This window comes from Callithrix jacchus, chromosome 22 (assembly GCF_049354715.1).
Source record: "Callithrix jacchus isolate 240 chromosome 22, calJac240_pri, whole genome shotgun sequence".
Classification (NCBI taxonomy): domain Eukaryota; kingdom Metazoa; phylum Chordata; class Mammalia; order Primates; family Cebidae; genus Callithrix; species Callithrix jacchus.
In genome coordinates this window covers 28,654,668-28,671,987 of record NC_133523.1, presented here as the reverse complement: position 1 = coordinate 28,671,987, position 17,320 = coordinate 28,654,668, and positions in this window count along the sequence as shown.

The following is a 17,320-nucleotide window of genomic DNA, read 5'->3' as shown; positions in this document are numbered from 1 at the left end:
GTTTTCAGTCTGATTTGTGTCACCTTTTACATATTTCTTTCATGCAAAATTCTTTTCCCCAAATCACTGAGTCCCCCTCTTCTCTGCTGGTGGTGACTAAGGAGTTAGCAGAAAGTCAAGTGGAGACTTCAAAGAATTTCTTCCATCTCCACTCTGCCCATCACCCTGGCTCCAGACCTCCATGGGAGCGGAAGTTAACAAAAGGAAAAAGGGGTGTGAACGGGAGGACTGAACACTAAATTTCCGGGAATTTTCTTCTGTGTGGCTTCCTGAGGCCAGGCTGGCAAAGCAGAAAGCACACTCTCTGTGAATATCTCTTTTTTGTAGATGAATGCGTTCAGCTAAGTCTTCATAATTAAACGTGGTTCTGAGTCACTATAAAGTAAGTGCTAGAAGGTCCACACCACATGTGTGAAGGAAATGATGCTTTATTCAGCAGCTTCCCTAGTGATGATGTGGATTCTTAAGTTGGAAATAAAGTGCATTTGCTTCATTGGCAAGGAGCTGTCCCTATGCATAACCCACATGCCCAAAGAGGGCTGGAGCCAGGAGAGGGCAGGGGCAGCCAGCAGCCCCCAGGATGTTCTCTCGGGCTGATGGCCTGTGAGTTGTGTCCTGGAAATCCCACACCCAGCTTCCGCCTCCTCCCTGACATGTCCTCTTGTTAATTGCAGCTGGTGAGTGGGCCACTTGGGCACCTCTGGGTCCCTGAAGGCCTTTCCAAATTGCCTTGTTTCAAGGTTCTTTTTCTTCTCAATATTTTTCTCTCAAAGCGTGTGCTGGAGCCTTTGTCAGATGGTGATGGATAGAGGCGGTGAAAGTGGGAGAACAGCGCCCTGTTCTTAGTTCTTAATATCTCTCTTCCTTTCTTGGTGGCAAAGAAGCTGCAGGGTATTGAGAATGTCCAAGACCCCACTCCCTGCGAGGCCTCGGGCATGTTTATCACGGTGCCAATAAAACCGATGCGATTTATGGCTCTGCTTTTTAATTCATTCAATTCTCTGTTCATTGGGAGGTTAATGTTGTTGATCTATTTTCTCTTGAAACAAATAAAAACAATATGTGCTGACACTGGCTTGGACTTTTGACATGGACCAGAGAGGTCAGCATTTAATTTTATATTTATAGACTACATGGACAATATTATCTGTATTAAAAACCGCTCACTCAATCCTTGTCACTTTACAACGTGGGTCAGAGGCTCCCATCTCAAGGCTGGGGTTTTCCAGCAGCTTCCTCTTTTCTTGTTTCTTTCTCTTCTCAACCTCTTTCCACATTTTCCTTTCTCTTTCTATTTCATCTTCCATGGCTACATGTATTTTCCTCCCTCCCTCCTTCCCTCCAACCCTTCCTTCCTTCCTTCCTTCCTTCCTTCCTTCCTTCCTTCCTTCCTTCCTTCCTTCCTTCCTTCCTTTTCTTTCTCCCTCCCTCGCTCCTTCCTTCCCTCCCTCCTTTCTTCCTTCCTTCCCTCCTTTCTTCTCTCCCTCCGTCCTCCCTTCCCTCCTTTGTTGTTGCTGTCTCTGTGACATATACTCATCCACGTTCCTGCTCTCTCTCTCCTCTCTCTTTTTCTATCTCCCTTTTTCTCTCCCTCTTTTTTATCTCTCTTCTCCCTTTTCTTCTCTCTCCTCTCACTTTTTCTCTCTCTCCTCTCACTTTTTCTCTCTCTCCTCTTGCTCTTTCTTTCTCTTTTCCTCTCTCTTTTCTCTCCCCTCTCTTTTTCTCTCCTCTTCATCTCCCACTTTCTCTCTCTCTTTTCTTCTCTCTCTCATCTCACTCTTTTTCCTTTCCCTCCTCTTCCTCCCTCCTCTCCCTCTTTCTCTGTCTTTTTTTCCCTCTCTCTCCTTTTCCTCTCCTTTCTCTCTCTTGCCTCCTTCTCTTTCCTTTTCTTTCATGGTCAGCCTCCTCTCTCCCTGGTTCCTCCTTCTTCCTGGTTCTATCTCTTTTTCTCTTCTAATCCCTTTCCCTCCCTGGGAGCACTGTCAGCTGTGCCAAAAGTGAGACTCTTTTGGCTTTGATGCTTAGAAAGCACCCTGTTTTTCCCAATGTGGTTGATGCTTTGGATTTGAAAAGGAGGCAGGAAAAGCATTTTAAGAGTGAGCAATTTTGAGTTCTGACAATGAGAAAACCACCTTTCTGTGAGACAGCCTTTGGGTGATTTTTGAGTTTTGACTCCTCCTTCTTTAAACCCTGCACCTGGCCTCCCATAAGCAGTGGTGGTGACTATGGTGACATGGTTATAATCAGCGGAAGCAACTCTTTCCAGAGCTTCTGTCTGCTGTGTTATCCAGTAGAGGTCACCAGCAGTGATGGGCCACATTGCTAAACAATGAAAATAGTTTTTAAAAGGAAACAGGGCAGTCAGAATGCAGTTGTAGAAGGAATCCTGGCTCGGCGGTCCACATGTTCTCTTGCTGGAAACTATTCGATTAGCTTATTTAAGCTGTCTCTGCCTCTCCGAATGAGGGTAACAGCGGGTACATTTCAGGGCTGGGTAGCAGAGGTCATGTGTGGCCAATATGTCTGGCACACATGGCAGGTGTGCAGTGAATGGAAGCAAATGGTGATCTGCATGGTTATCTGGTTATTTGTGGGGGGGAAACACCATTTTAATCTAACAACTATATTAATAAATTGGTTGTTTTAAAAATAACCTGTTTGTGAAGATGCAATGATTGTGCAATTCGTCGGCAATGTGGCCATCGGGATCATGAATCTGTCACCTCTTGGTGAGGTGAGTCACTCTCTCCCTGAGACCTTTCTGTGTATGGTGTGGCAGAGATGTCCCCAAGTCTCCTGTGGTACCATTTTCTTGACAGTTGGCTGTAGTCTGCAGGCTCTGTGGTGTAGGGTGGAAGTGTCATATTCTGAATGGGTTTTCCTGACGATGTCCCTGTTGGGGTGGTCACCAGTGCTGTGGCTGAGGTCTCTGCTGATTGGAATCGGCTGCCTCTGCCTGTGGACACCCCTCTGATAGCTTCTGTGTCCTCACCTGTGAAATCGGGGTAATGATGCTATTCCACCCGCAGATGACAGGAGGATTAATTAGATGCTATATTTAAAAGACTTTAGATCCTTGGAGGAAAGTGTCGTGTAACTGATATCTAAGAAGATAAAATATTTAAGCCATGGCCTCCAGGGGCCGTTAATCTTATTGTATTTTCAGCATTTTAGAAATTTTGTATGAAAACATTCTTTAAGAAAGCTTCTCTGCCCAGACAGCTGAGGAAAAAACACTTCCTCAGAGAGTACAATAGCTTGGTATTATTCTTTCAAGCTCAGCCTTCCTTTCCTGGTAGGCCCTATGTGTACCAAAATGGCAGAAATGAACAGCTGTCCTGAATTCACTGGCCCAGTGGAGCGGCCCAAAGGGAGGAGGCGTGGAAGAAAGACGCAGAGGTTCCGAGCATCAGGACACCCAGGCAGGTCCTGGACAGACGAAAAGAATTCTATCCGAGCAAATATCAGAAAAATGGAATTTTAAGCAACGTCATTTCCTCAACAAAGATTGTAGACATGGTGTTTTCTTTCAGCTGGATGAAACTGAACTGAGATCAACCATCCTGCTCTCAATGGTGAGATGGAGGCTTTGAGAGATGAAGTGATTTTATCAGAGGCTTTTTGGGGAAATGGAGACCAGTACCCAGGTCTCCCAATTGCAACGAAGCTCAAGGAGCTTAAATTCCAGGTGTCCATTAGCACGTGTCCCTCCCCAGGCCCTGTTTTCATATTCTCAGTGTTGTATTATTTTTCTTAAGATTCGACCAGTTTCAGGCTCCTCCATACCTGGATCTATCCTGCCCATAAGTCATTCTTGAGCTGCAATGATTTTCACTTTTAGATTCATAGTGTTCTACTTACATTTTTTCCGGTTACATGCAACAGAAGCCTAGCTCAAACTAGCCTGAACGGAGAAGGGAAATTACCAATTCAAGTAACTGAAAAGTGCTTGGGTACAGATGGTTTCAACAATGCCGTGAGAACCCCATCTCCTTCCATCTCTCAGCTCTGCAGTCTTCCACACTGCTTTCTGTCTCAGGCGAGCTCTCTCCAGCCTGTGGCAGGTTGCCACCAGCCATCCCCAGCTTCAGCCTTCCCGTTTAGTGATCTTCCCAGGAAACAGGGCTTCTTGCCAAGTTGTTTTAGCCAAGTTTCAGGGGAAGAACCTCTGTGGACAATCCTGAAAGTTCTAGGGTGATAAAACAAGCCTGTTGTCTAAGTCTTGTCACCCCTTCTAGATTCAGATAAAGAGGTGAACTCTGTATCTAACTTCATTCAAACATCTAGACTGAGAGTGGAGAAGCCTCCCAAAAGGAAATCAATGTGATCTTACTAGAATTAAGGATAATGGATGCTAGGCTAGCTGAGTTCAAAGACGCCTTGGACCCACAGTTGTTATGTGTGTGTGTGTGTGTGTGTGTGTGTGTTGCTGTTGTTGTTGTTGTTTCTTAAAAATACCCATCTGCAAATATGTCTCAGATCTCATTTTCTGTTCTGGTGAGCTAGACGCTGTGAGCTGTGGCCTGCCTAAATGAATAACCAAGAATCAGGCAGAACCATGCACTTTTCGGCATATGCCAGCATGGACTGAAAACCAAGCACTGAACCCTCCCTTCTCCTGTCGGGCACTTAGCTCTGCATAATAATTTTCTGAAACTCAGACCAATAATGGGCAAGAACTGCAAACTATCTGATATTAATTTGTCACAACGACAGAATGAAGACTCAAAGTAAGCATTGTTTTTGGGGAAAAATGAAGGCTGCATTCTTGCACACTGAATTTGTGGACTGAGTTTCTCTCTCTCTCTCTCTCTCTCTCTCTCTAAATGTTCTTTGCAGCTTGCATCACCCACAGTGAGCTTCCTATACTTGGGGTGGTTCAAGAGGCACTGGGATTATTTGTCTTTTCCTTAAATGAGGACAATATGAAGGATAAACACCAGCCCTTGGAACCAGACATCTCTCCTCCCCTCCCTTAAACCGGGCTCCAAACTCTCAGCACCTTCGGGGAACAGGGGACCAGGCTGCAGTGCACGGGGTATATTCAGTATAATTGCACCACTGGTTTCCTAAGTGTGATACATCTTGCCTGATTGCACTGCATGTCCAAGGAAGTAAGAGTGTGATGGGGAAGGCTCCTGTCTGGTGACCTTTATTTTGGCGGAAACCTAATAGGCATTCTGCTGTGCAGAGAGGATGCTCTCCCAGGGAATTTGCACACTAATACAGACTTTGGCTCCATCATTGTGTTTCATTGAAATAAGAGTTACATCAAATTTTTACCTAACAATTTCTACCACATTCTTGCATAATTAAAGGAAAGAGATGCAAGCCAATTTTGATCATTTGCAAGTGGAGCTGTTCCCCTCCCCTACCTGCTTTTGTGCTTGGAAGCTGTGGGTAATTGCATGCTTGTAAGCAAAAAGGGGATATGAGGTGTTGTCCCGGTGGCTGATGAGGGCCTACACGTTCTGCCTGGTGGAGGGGTGCTGGGAAGTCTCTCTGGGCTGGTCCTGAGCTTGCTAGTGCCCAGCTCAACCACAGCCATCAGTGCACAGAGGGGGTTCAGTGGCCAAGAGATTGGAAGCCTCTCCTGGCACCTTCTCATCCGCCCATTACTGAGAATCAGGCAGAACCATGCACTTTTTGGTGGATGTCAGCATGAACTGAAGACCAAGCGCTGAACCTTTTCTTCTCCCATCAGCCACTTAGCTCTGCATAATAATTTTCTGATTCACTCTCTCTCTCTCTCGGCAACCAACAGAATGAGAAGAAATGTTTGCAGTTTACCCATCTGACAAAGGGCTGATATCCAGAATTTACAAAGAACTCAAACAGATTTACAGGAAAAAAACAAACAAGCCCATTCAAAAGTGGGCAAAGGATATGAACAGACACTTTACGAAAGAAGACATATATGAGGCCAACAATCATATGAAAAAATGCTCATCGTCACTGGTCATCAGAGAGATGCAAATCAAAACCACATTGAGATACCATCTCACGCCAGTTAGAATGGCCATCATTAAAAAATCTGGAGACAACAGATGCTGGAGAGGATGTGGAGAAAAAGGAACACTTTTACACTGTTGGTGGGAGTGTAAATTAGTTCAACCATTGTGGAAGACAGTGTGGCGATTCTTCAAGGCCTTAGAAATAGAAATTCCATTTGACCCAGCAATCCCATTACTGGGTATATATCCAAAAGACTATAAATCGTTCTACTATAAGGACACATGTACACGAATGTTCATTGCAGCACTGTTTACAATAGCAAAGACCTGGAATCAACCCAAATGCCCATTGATAATAGACTGGATTGGAAAAATGTGGCACATATACACCATGGAATATTATGCAGCAATCAGAAATGATGAGTTTGTGTGGTTTGTAGGGACATGGATGAATCTGGAGAACATCATCCTCAGCGAACTGACACAAGAACAGAAAATGAAACACCGCATATTCTCACTCATAGGCGGGTGATGAAAAATGAGAACACATGGACACAGGGAGGGGAGTACTAAACACTGGGGTCTGTGGGGGGGAAAGGGGAGGGCCAGTGGGAGGGGGAGGTGGGGAGGGATAACCTGGGGAGAAATGCCAAATGTGGGTGAAGGGGAGAAAGGAAGCAAAACACACTGCCATGTGCGTACCTACGCAACTGTCTTGCATGCTCTGCTCATGTACCCGAAAACCTAAAATGCAATAAAAAATTAAAATAATAATAATAATAATAATTTTCTGAAACTCAGGCCAATCACGGGGAAGTTTTCCCATACCACTTTATGTGGCGAGAACAAGATGAAGGACACCAAATACTAGGAGGAAGATGCCTCCTGTATTAGTCTGTTCTCACATTGCTGTAAAGAAATAGCCAACACTGTGTAATTTATAAAAAAAAAAAAAAAAAAAAAGGTTTCATTGGCTCATAGTCCTGCAGGCTGGGCAGGAAGCACAACAGCACCTGCTTCTGGGGGTTGTAAGATGGGAGCTTACAATCATGGCAGGAACTTACAATTCCTCTGGCTCCCACCATGTGAAATGCCTATCTCCCCAATTAAAGAGGAGGGGGCATTTCACATGGTGGGAGCCAGAGGAAGAAGAGAGGGGCTGTTACACACTTTTAAACAACAAGATTTGCCTGGCACGGGGGCTCACACCTATAATCCCAGCTCTTTGGGAGGCTGAGGCAGGCAAATCACAAGGTCAGGAGTTTGAGACCAGCCTGGCCAATATGGTGAAATCCCGTCTCTACTACAAAAATATAAAAGTCATCCGGGCATAGTGGCACGCACATGTAGTCCCGCCTCCCGGATTCAAACGATTCTCCTGCCTCAGCCTCAGTTCTCCCTAAGCTGCAATTGAACCTCCTCAGCTGTGTGATTGTGGGGGCCTCGTGGACACTCCTTGAGGGTGGCAATATTCTGCAGCTAGTCATTTGTGCCTCTCTTTGCTTCTCTCATGTGCAAGTTGCTGCGCCTCTTTCTGTGCCTGCCAGAACATTCTCGTCTTCGTTGCAAGCAGATTATATACACATGAAGGATACTGAAGCAAGTCCAGAAGATGGGTCAGACTGCTCTGGCTTTTGGCTGGAGTATCAACGCCTCCCTTTAATCGAACAAGAAATGTTTCCCCTCTGTCCTCACATTGGACCGCATCATGGTTTCCATGGTTGCCCACTTACTATTTTACTGCTTGGGTTAACCATTTCACACTCACAAGGGGGGCTGTGGGTAAGCAGGGGCAGCATCTCACAATTGAGACTGGAAGTTTATCATTGGCCAATACCAGCGCAGGTCCTAACTGCTCTAATTTATTCCGCAGTTTCTCATTAAGCATTTTACAGTTCCCAAACTTTAATAACTTTAGTTCTAGGTAAGATAAAAACAATCTCCCTGGTAATGAGCAAAGAATTTTCTTCTCACAGATGATATTAGACTTGGATTGTGTTTTCCAAAGTACACAATTTTCCCTCTGTTTGGTAGCCATTCCCCCCCGCCGCAGGATCAAAATGATAGTGTTTCCAGCCATGTAACAGTGTTACCCTCAAATTTAATAGATTTTCTTTTAAATGCCACTTAGATATTGTTTCTATCTTACCCATAACCCAAGTTATTAAAATTTAACAGTTAAAGAGACTTTATGAAGACCTGGAGTGCAGTGTAACAGATAAGCAAGTTCAGCATCTGGCGGAACAAGAGAGGACCACACATGAGAGTTTAGAGATCACTTTGGAAGCCAAGTGTCCCCCCAGCAACTTGGGCCCAGTGATTTTTTTTAACTTCCACAGACCAAGTAGTAACTGGAAAAACCATTATTTCTGCCTGTAACAAGTTACAAAGGAGATGCCATTACTTCATTGATACATAGTTTCTCTTTCTTAGGATACCTCTGTGAATGAACATGTTAATTACTGAGATGCAGCACAAGTACCCTTGGGAGTTCTCTCCTTTGTTCCTGGAGAAACCCCGGGGAAACGGATGTTTTAAGCAAAGTGTTCAGATCACTTAGTTTCTGTAGGCCTTGATGATGCTTTGGAGAGACGTGTGCTTGTGCTTATTTTTTCTGATCTAGCATTAGACAGCAGTGTGCCCAGAAAGAGATACTCTTGCTTATGACTGTGTGTGTGTGTGTGTGTGTGTGTGCGCGCGCGCGTGTGCCTGTGCATGTTAGTAACTGCAGGATTCAGGCCTGTAGGGAAGACATGCAAACATGCATTTCATCTCAGGCTGGAAGAACTACTCTAAAAGAGAAATAAGTGAGGTTCAACTGCATTGCTTCGCTGGGGCCCTGTTCACTGGGTGAGTTACAGCCGAATGATACTGGCTTTGGGAAATGTGCTGAGAAGGGCTTGGTGTTGAGTCTGGGAAGCAAGGCAGGCAGGGTATGGGGTTTAATCAAAAGGGACTCCCCTGCTAATTACACCAGAAAGAGACAAATCCTGGGCAGGCAACAGAGACTTGGCAGATGCATAAAGGGAGAACTTTCTCATCTCTCTTGGGCTCATTTCCGAGGGGAAATGGACTTCAAGGAGGCCTGTGTACTTTGCGGCACTGCCTAGGGGTGGGATGCATTGGAAGCTGTTGGGGGAGATGGCACAGGTGCGGCTTCCTGGCAGGAGAGGAGGAAACCCTTTGGTTTCCTATTAATATGCAGTGAGCTCTGGGCCTTCCCAAGGTTGCTTCCTAGAACCTCTGATGGGTATGAGACCGAGAACTAACCTTCATCTCTGCTGCCTCTCAAGTTCCCGGGAAGCTTGTGAAACACGGTAAGGCAGGAGTGAAACTCAGAGAAGCCAAGAGGAGGGAGGAGCTTCAGAAGGCAGGGATTTCAGCAGATGAGTGGGAGCTGGAGAGAGTAGGAGCCGTGGGTGAGTGAAAGTGTTCTGAAGGAACCGCAGCCCAGAACATGCAAGGCCATAGTGGCTCATGCCTGGAATCCCAGCACTTTGGGAGGCTGAGGTGAGCCGACCGCTTGACCCCGGGAGTTTGAGGCTGGCCTGGGCAACATGGCAAAACCCTGTCTCTACAAAAAATACAAAAATTAGTAGGGCGTGGAGATGCACGCCTATAGTCCCAGCCACTGGGGAGGCTGAGGCAGGAGGATTGCTTGAGTTTGGGAGGTCGAGGCTATCGTGAGCTGTGATCACACCGCTGTACTCCAGCTGGGACAACAGAATGAGATCCTATCTCAAAAAACAATAAAGAGTAAGACCCTAGCCCACAAGAAGAAAAATAGAAAGAAAATTAAAAATAAAAATAAATTTTACAAATATGCAGGGCCGGGGGTGTGATGGGCTGAGGACAAGTGGGCCTGGTGAGAAACCAGCTGGGATGAGAGCTTTCAGCCTCTGCCTTCCCCATGGACCAGCACCTGGACCTGGCACTTCTCCCAGATGAATGAAGTAAGGACACTGCTTACCTCTATGGGGAGAACCTGGGCTACTGTGTGACACCAATGACCCAGGGATATTTCCTGTTTATGCTGGCACGTCAGGGCCCCTGTGTCTGATGGCAGGTCTTTTCCCAGTTGCCCTGAGGCCATGTAGCAGGTTAACAAGCCCTCACCCCTGCGTATCCAGAGATACTCCCAGTCATTCCATTCAGAGGAGAGACCTAATGGGAAACATAAGCGCCCAGTGGCAGGTGATGCTGGCACTGGCTCCTTAACATCACCACCTGCTGCTTGCTGTCAATAGGGGCGGACAGCTAAGGACACAAAGGGAGATCCATGAGACCAAGGATAAGGCCAGGGAGCGTTACACTCAAGACCCTGCTGTACCGTGCAGACTTGAAGGGTGGCTCCCAACACAATACTGGCAGATGAGGCACAGGAAGCCGGCAGTCCTGCATGCTTCGGGGCCTGGAGTGAAAGGCCAACTTCTCTGATGGGTTTCTGCACCATCCTGACTGTGTTCAGTACCCATGGGTCCATCTGTCTGCAGACCCAGCATGGAGCCTCAGTTACAGGCAAGCTCTGGCAGAGGCTCTCAGCCTGGCTGGGGAGCGGGGCACCTAGGAGCGAGCAAGGGGGTTTGGCCAAATTTCTCCACGTGTAAACATAAATGTGACCTTATTTCCATGAGTAGCCCAGCATTCCACTTCTGCCTGGCTTCCATGGATTTGGGGGAAGCTGTTTGATTGTAAACTTTTTGGGAACACGGGTTGGTGTTATTGGCAATTTCTAAGAAAGGCCCAGCAGAACGATGAAAACAATGGTTAGTGGCTTATTCAACAAAACAATAGGTGCATGATCTAAGTCTATAGCTTTCAACAGAAAGAAATTCCACTCCCAGGTAACCGTGCCGGGCTCATAGTGAGCGTTTAGTACTGCCGAGAACCTTGACACTTCAAGGTGGTTAGTTTAACATTTCTGGTTGACAGGACACAACCACAGGCTCACTCACATTTCCCCAGCTTCCTCTCCAAGTGGAGAAGAACCCAGCTATGTGTGTGTGTGTATGTGTGTGTGTGTATGTGTGTGTGTATGTGTGTGTGTGTATGTGTGTGTGTGTAAACATATATATATATATATATATTTGCTTTTAAATGCCACTTAGATATTGTTTCTATCTTACCTATAACCCAAGTTATTAAAATTTAACAGTTAAAGAGACTTTATGAAGACCTGGAGTGCATCTGGCGGAACAAGAGAGGACCACACATGAGAGTTTAGAGACCACTTTGGAAGCCAAGTGTCCCCCCAGCAACTTGGGCCCAGTGATTTTTTTTTTAACTTCCACAGACCAGGTAGTAACTGGAAAAACCATTATTTCTGCCTGTAACAAGTTACAAAGGAGATGCCATTACTTCATTGATACATAGTTTCTCTTTCTTAGGATACCTCCTTGAATGAACATGTTAATTACTGAGATGCAGCACAAGTACCCTTGGGAGTTCTCTCCTTTGTTCCTGGAGAAACCCCGGGGAAACGGATGTTTTAGGCAGTGTTCAGATTGCTTAGTTTCTGTAGGCCCTGATGATGCTTTGGAGAGACGTGTGCTTGTGTTTATTTTTTCTGATCTAGCATTAGACAGCAGTGTGCCCAGAAAGAGATACTCTTGCTTATGACTGTGTGTGTGTGTGTGTGTGTGTGTGCGTGTGTGTGCGCGCGTGCGTGCCTGTGCATGTCAGTAACTGCAGGATTCAGGCCTGTAGGGAAGACATGCAAACACACATTTCATCTCAGGCTGGAAGAACTACTCTAAAAGAGAAATAAGTGAGGTTCAACTGCATTACATCGCTGTGGCCCCGCTCACTGGGTGAGTTACAGCAGAATAATACTGGCTTTAGGAAATGTGCTGAGAAGGGCTTGGTGTTGAGTCTGGGAAGCAAGGCAGTCAGGGTATGGGGTTTGATCAAAAGGGACTCACCTGCTAATTATACCAGAAAGAGACAAATTTTTTTGAGACAGGATCTTGCTTTGTCATCCAGGCTGGAGTGCAGTGGTGCGATCTTGGCACACTGCAACCTCTGCCTCCTGGGCTCAAGCGATCCTCCTACCTTGGCTTTCTGAGTAGCTGGAATTACAGGGGTGCACCACCATGTGTGGCTAATTTTTGTATATTTTCGTAGAAACGAAGTTTTACCATATTGCCAATGCCGGTCTCGAACTCCTGAGCTCAAGCTGTCCTCCCACCTTGGCCTCCCAAAGTGCTGAGATTACAAGCGTGAACCACCATATGGGTCCAGAACCCAGCTTTTGTAATCGTCCTCAGCTAACATCTTTATTGCTGTGAATGACTGACTTCTCCCATGCAGGCTGGGGCAAGGGTGTCTCTAATAAGCCCAAGCCATGTTGAGCGTCTGGGGTTGGGAAATGGCGAATGAAGAGTGACTTGTGATTTCAAGGACGGCCCCATTGGATCTGCTTGCTGGAGCTGAACACGCTTCTGTTTAGAGATCTAAATGGCGCAGCCTCGCCTTGCATAATAAATTGTAGCCCTCGCATTAACCGGTCAGGCTTCAGTGATAACCAAAGTGCAGCCTGCCAGTGGGGCCCTGATCAATACGACTTTCTATTTATAGGATTGTTACAAATGGAAGTTTTATTTAAATGAGACGGTGCTGAGGAGTACACAGAAGATCGATCGGATAAAATACAGTAAAAGAGTTTAATTTGGGTTTGATACGCGACACCCACAGAGGCTTACACACGAATTCACAAAGACACTGAGGGGAAAGGTGAGTGCCCTGCAAACATCCCTAAAATAATCAAACCACGACAATGCGCTGGGCAGAGGCAGGATTTAGCAAAGTGAAATACGAAATGGAAAGAAAGCAGGAGGAGGCGCAGTGGAAAGTTGGTCTAGGGTCTGAAGGAAGCTGGGTTTTCAGCCTTCCTTATAGGCCAGCTTGCTGTGTGGCCTTGGAGAAGTCCCTCTCTTCTCTGGAGTTCCATGTCTCTGTCTAGAAATGAACCCACTCAGCTTCGACACTCCTTGGTCCCCTGGAAGAGACGCTATTGTAAAGGAGCAACCACAAAAGAAGAAAGGAACTTGCTGCCTCACCCACCTCTTATCTGTTCTTGTTCCCTAGACAGCCAGGGTTTGAGGTTTTGAACACAGGGAGACTGGATTTTAAACACCAGCCCATCGGGACTGTGCAACCTTGAGTAAGCGGGGTGAGAAGGTAACATTTAGTGACTCAAAGCGTGGGGTTTCATTCAGCCTTTCCAACCACCAATGGGGCAGAGTGTGGGACTCCCTAGTCTTCCTCTCAGGCCCTCGTTATTATCTGGTGATGAGGATGGTGAGCGGTGCCTCCGTGTGTAGAGTACCTGTGAGGGTGAAAGGAAGTTAGGCTTGCAGAGTGCCTGGTCATGGCTGCATTCCCCAGAAGTGGGTAACAACGAGCACCCAAGGTAACAAGAAAGCTCAGTTTGCCCACCTGTCAATATCTAGTCCCAGACACCACCAGCGTTAGCCTGGTACCAACTCCCATGGCCTTCTGAGCAGGAAAAGTGGCACCAGCCAGGCATGGAGAGAAGGCTGACCCCAGGTGTGCAGGTGAGGTGTGGCATTGCCTGTTGTCACCCTGGTCTGAAGGAGAGATCTGGCAGCAGCCACAGCCCATCACCCACAATGTGTCCTTCAGCTTCCTCTACTGTTTCTCTTGGTTGACATGCAGTCTGCAGTGGCAAGGGAATACTGTGTTTCATCGCTGTATTTTATCAACACACAATTATTTCAGGACTTAGATTTCTCTCCAAAGAATGGATTCATGTTTGATGACCACGTGAGGCCATCCCAACCCAGGCTGGGAAGATGCTTGTGCAATGTAACTAACTGAGTGAAAGTCCCTTCCTCCAGGGCAGGGTTTGGGGGTTTTTATCTGGGTAGGAGAAGATGAGCCGCTTGGATCCCTCTTAAGGATGAATCCATTTGCTACAGTCTTGGGAAATGAAGTTTATCTTTTTAATAGCATAGATAGACTTCATCGTGCATATTAGAAGTTCACCAGGTATTAGGTAATTTAGATCATAAATTCTCCTCAAAGTGACCCATCATCTCAGTATTTATTTTTCTCCTCTGAAAAGATGGGAGGCATAAAAGCAAGCTTTGTAGTTTTATATCTGTCAGCTTGTCACATAAATATCTCAGTAACTACTGATCTTATCATCATAAAATTTCCATTTGTATAGTTAGACGTGTCATGTTGGCCAGTTACGTAAAAAGTCAAGCACACACAACATTCAACCCCGTCTGGGGGCAGCTCTCATCTTGATGTCTCTCTGTGTAGTCCAAGGAGAGGTCTAGGCTAGAAACAAGCTCTATCTAACAGCAGAGGAACGACAGAGCGGAACAAGCCCCCGCTGCTCCCCTCTCCTGAGGGTGTTCTCACAGTGCTGACAGTGTGAAGTCACCTAGGATGAAGGATGCCAGGATACCTTCTCTAAGGGCACCAGTGAAGAAGGTTGGCAAACATAATTCAAGTCCCTTGTGACCCTGATGGCAGATCAGGATTTTAAGCCTGCTTGCAGGTCCTCAATGTTAGCAGGGTCTTGCTCTGTCTTGGAGGCTGGAGTGTAGTGACCTGATCATGGCTCACTGCAGCCTTAACTTTCTGGGCTCCAGTGATCCTCCCATCTCAGCCTCCTGAGTAGCTGCAAAGGCTGACATCACCACACCTGGCTAATTTATTATTTTTTATAGAAACAGGGTCTCACTATGTTGCCCAGGCTGGTCTCAAACTCCTGACCTCAAGATATCCTCCTGACTCTGCCTCCTAAAGTACTGGGATTATAGACATGAGCCACTGTGACCAGGATAAGACTAATTTGATTTTTTTTTGAGGTGGAGTTTGCCTCTGTTGCCCAGGCTGGAGTGCAATGGTGCCATCTTGGCTCACTGTGACTTCAGCCTTCCAGGTTCAAGAGATTCTCCTGCCTCAGCCTCCCAAGTAGCTGGGACTGTAGGCACAGGCCACCATGCCCAGCTAAGTTTTGTATTTTTAGTATAGATGGAGTTTCACCATGTTGGCCAGGATGGTCTCAATCTCTTGATCTCATGATCTGTCTGCTTTGGTCTCCCAAAGTGCTGAGATTACAGGCGTGAGTCACCGAGCCCGGCCACTTTTTGCATTTTTAGTAAAGATGGGGTTTTGCCATATTGGCCAGGCTGGTGTCAAACTCCTGACCTCAAATGATCCACCTGCCTCTACCTTCCAAAGTGATGGGATTACAGGCATGAGCCACCATACCCAGACGTAATTTTGAAGCAAGTGTTTATTATAATTGCTAGTGCCACCCACTGTACAGCTCAGGAGACACACAAGCAAAGCCCCTGTCCCCCAGCAGCTCCTGGTCAACTGTGGGAGACGGTTTCAGTATCCACTGTGACAGCAGAGACAGACAGGCACAAGACCACTTATGCACACCTGGCAGCGAGAGCCTTAGCTTTGCTGGAAGACTCACAAGGGCAGGAATCAGCAAGGTGTGAACACCTTGGTGCATGAAAGCTCCACTTGGTTTTGGGGCTCAAGAGAAAACTGGACATTCATATCTATTCAATGTGACTGTTTACTTTTCCATTTGCTACTTATTGATCAATAGCTGCATGCTGGGCACTGTGTCAGGGCTAGAGATGTGATAAGAACTGAGGCCATGGAAACTCTGGCCTCCAGAGCCTACAGTCTAATTGAGAGGAGGAGGATGTGCAGTGAAACGAAATGTCTTAGTTCAGTGAAACAGGTAACTTCGTCTCCACTATTAGGCTAAGTGAGGTAACCCAGGAATGGATAACCGAGCATGGTATGTTCTCACTGATACGTGGGAGCTAAACCACGAGGCTGTAAGGGCATGAGAGTGACACAATGAACATTGGGAACTTGGGGCGAAGAGTGGGAAGGGGGCGAAAGATAAAAGACAACAAATATGGTGCAGTGTATTCTGCTCAGGTGAGGGGTACACCAGGTTCTCACAAATTATCACTAAAGAACTTATGTAACCAACACCACCCATACCCCAGTAACTCAGGGAAAATGAAAATAAATAAAATAAAGTATGTATTGACAGATTGACTACCTAAAATGCACAAGGCACACTTGAGTGTGGTCAGGGATCATGAGACCAAGTCCCCGATCTTAAAGAATGTATTATCTAATAAAGTAAAATAAGATACATTAAAAAACAAAAACCTTTGTCTCACGGGCAGAGGAAAGCTCAAATGCTAATGTGTGTGAAGGCAGTTTGCGCACACAGTGTGTGGTAGGTGTGTTTCCGCCTCCATCACAGCCTGATGCCTTCTTCAAAATAAGCCCCATCCTGTCGGAGACGCAGAGTGCTGCAGACTCCAGGCCAGCCTGGCCCCTGGTGACATGGGCGCGTGGGGAGCAGTGAGAGCTGAGGTCGCCGAAGGGCATGCCCTAAACTACACTGTGGTGGGAACACTATTGCAGTTGGGACATTGGTTCCGTGACCATTTTAAAACACAGATTTCTTTAAAGGTGACTTTGGCTCAGCAGAGGCCACCAAATTCTGAGAGGGCAGGTGAGACTCAGCGGTCAGGATAAGGCAGAGCTGGCTGAGGACAGGGCTGGGCAATGGGAAAAGAAAACAGGGACTAAAGTGGCCTGGTTATATGATTCTGTGATTTTTTTTTGCTGTTTCTTGATCTTTATTATTTATCTATTTTTGAGATACAGTTTCTCATTGCCCAGGCTGGAGAACAATGGCATGATCTTGGCTCACTGCAACTCCACCTCCCAGGTTCAAGAGATTCTTCTGCCTCAGCCTCCCAAGTAGCTGGGATCACAGGTGTGCACCACTAGGCCCAGGTAATTCTTTTTGTGTGTGTGCTTTTTTAGTAGAGACAGGGTTTCACCATTGTTGGTCAGCCTGGTCTCGAACTCCTGACCTCAAGTGATCCACCTGCCTCAGCCTTCCAAAGTGCTGGTTTCTTGTTCTTTAAAAGTCACCCTTTTGTGGCTCCTTAAGGCAAATATTCTTATCTTTTGATTTCAAACTAGAAAATTCTTCATAATATCTATCATGCATTCAGCCCTTACAACATGTCAGGGACAGGGTGCAATGGGCCTCATTAGCCTTCACAACAACTCCCTGAGTCCAATCCCACAGGCCCCATTTACAGATGGGGCACAGAGACAGGCAGCATAGAGCAGCACAGAGGAACCAACCTCCTGATGCTCTTCCCGATCTGTGCGGTGGCTGGTGCCGCCCACAGCTCTCCCCATGTCCCTCCCATCCGCCCTGACTGCAGCAAGCTTTGGGGAGGCCATATGTGCTCAGGGGGTATGTGAGATGGCAACACACGTGAAGCCAGCAAGAGAATGTCGGAATTTCAGGGAAAAATCGCTTT